This window comes from Acomys russatus, chromosome 14 (assembly GCF_903995435.1).
Source record: "Acomys russatus chromosome 14, mAcoRus1.1, whole genome shotgun sequence".
In the NCBI taxonomy this organism is placed as follows: Eukaryota; Metazoa; Chordata; class Mammalia; order Rodentia; family Muridae; genus Acomys; species Acomys russatus.
The window spans coordinates 30,700,022-30,702,419 of record NC_067150.1 but is presented as its reverse complement, the minus strand read 5'-3'; the positions used below and the strand labels follow the sequence as shown (position 1 = coordinate 30,702,419).

At 43.9% G+C, this 2,398-nt stretch overlaps 1 pseudogene; it reads left to right on the top strand.

Moving 5' to 3' along the window:
* Nucleotides 1-1,003: 1,003 nt before the first annotated feature.
* On the top strand, nucleotides 1,004-2,398 carry LOC127197853 (elongation factor 1-alpha 1-like; annotated as a pseudogene).

Genomic DNA, 2,398 nt, shown 5'->3' with positions numbered 1-2,398 from the left:
TTTACTATATTTCTTTGGGAGATTTATTTCCTTCTTTAAGGCTCCTGACATTTTCTTCACCCCAGATTTAAAATCTTCTTCTTGGGCTTCATGAGTGTTAGTATCTCCAGGGCTTGCTGTGGTAGGACTGTTTGTTGCTTGTGTTCTTATTCTTGCCTCTAAGCACCTTGTTGTCTCTGACGTTAGCAGGCCAGGAAGTCCGTCTAATGCGGTCATTCTCTGTGTCCAAGATGGGCCAGGCAGGTAGGGAGCAAGCAAAGAGATCTCTGTGCCAAAGGCTGCTTGCTGGGGCTCCACAGGGGCCTCCTCAGGATGGCAAAGAAGGTAAGCTATTGAGGAGCAGATGCAGAGAAATCCAAGCCCAAAGCTATTCACATGCTCCACAGGCCTCTCTGCTGTTTCACAGGCTGTGTCCAGAATGTGTCAGGCTGTAGAGGAATATGAAGAGAAAGATTTAATCTCAAAGCTGTTTGGGTGTCCTGCAGGCCTCCCTAGGATGGTGGCTAATGTCTGCATATGCTTTTTTCAGTGTTGCAGATTCTAGGCTTACTGGGGATCCAAGAGACAGGTGACATATCCTCTAGATCTTGGCATTTGTTGTCAGGGAAGTCAAAATTGTAGGACAAGAGAACATGATTAGACAGCTGTGGTTCTGCTGTAAGCTCTGCATAGCTCAAACCAACACATTCCCCATATTTATGCCTGAGAGCAACTAACAATGTTGACAGTAATAGGAATACTTCTGTAAAACACCTCAGTGAGTGTTCAGGGGAGAAGAAGTCTGTCATTTGAACATTTATTAATATAGTAACTACTGACGTTTTTTCCAAATGAGCAACAATGAATGGCATCAATGTATTATTGCCTGAGGGACTCACACTCACTCATTTTGAAATTTATGAAAAGTGACAGAAATGCAGAAGCAAAACTGAGACAAGATTATCTGAAAGAAAAATGATAGAACAATTATCTTAAAGTGAAGATATGGCGACTAATATGAATTATGCATGCAGGAAAGAACAGTCCTTCATGTATAACACCACAAAAAAGTTCAGTCCTTCAACTTCTTTACGTCATCATTGGATACATAGATTCTGGCAAGTCCACCACAACCAGCCACCAGATCTACAAATGTGGTGCAATCAACAAGCGAACCATCGAAAAGTTTGAAAAGGAGGCAACCGAGGTAGGAAAAGGCTCTTTCAAGTATGCCTGGGTCTTGGACAAACGAAAGGCTGAACATGACAAATGGAAGGCTGAGCATGAGCATGGTATCATTATTGACATCTCCCTGTGGAAATTTGAGACCAGTAAATACTATGTGACTATAACTGATACCCCAGGACACAGAGATTTCATCAAAAACATGATTACAGGCACATATCAGGCTGACTGTGCTGTCCTGATTGTTGCTGCTGGTGTTGGTAAATTTGAAGCTAGTATCTCCAAGAATGGGCAGACCAGTGAGCATGCCCTTCTGGCTTACACCCTGGGTGGAAACAGCTAATTGTTGGTGTCAACAAAATGGATTCCACTGAGCCACCCTACAGACAGAAGAGATATAAGGAATTCGTTAAGGAAGTCTGCACCTACCTTAAGAAAATTGGCTACAACCCTGACACAGTAGCATTTCTGCCAATTTCTGGTTGAAATGGTGACAACATGCTGGAGCCAATTGCCAATATGCCTTGGTTCAAGGGATGGAAAGTCACACACAAAGATGACAGTGCCAGTGGCACCACACTGCTAGAAACTGGATTGTATCCTGCCACCGTGTCCAGCTGGCATGCACCTGAGACTGCCCCTCCATGATGTCTATTAAATTGGTGGTGGCCTGTGGGCCAAGCAAAGACTGGTGTTCTTAAACTTGGCATGGTGGTTGCTTTTCCTCCAATCAATATCACCACAGAAGTCAAGTCTATTGAAATGCACCATGAAGCGCTGAGTGAACCTCTTCCTGGGGACATGTGGATTTCAACGTAAATAAAGTGTCTGTCAAAGATGTTAGAGATGGCAACATTGCTATTTCACTGCTCAGGTGATTATCCTGAACCATTCATGCCAAATTAGTGCTGGCTGTGCTCCTGTACTGGATTGCCACACCACTCACATAGCATGCAAGTTTGCTGAGCTTAAAGAAATGATTGATTGTCTTTATGGCAAGAAGCTGGAAGATGGCACTAAATTCTTGCAGTCTGGTGATGCAACCACTGTTGATATGGTCCCTGGCAAGCCTGCGTGTGTTGACAGCTTCTTTGACTACCTTCCACTGGGTTGTTTTGCTTTTCATGACATGAGGCAAACAGTTGCTGTGGGTGTCATCCAAGCTGTGGACAAGAAGTCTGCTGGTGATGGCAAAGTCACAAAGTCTTCCCAAAAAGCTCAGAAGGCTAAATGA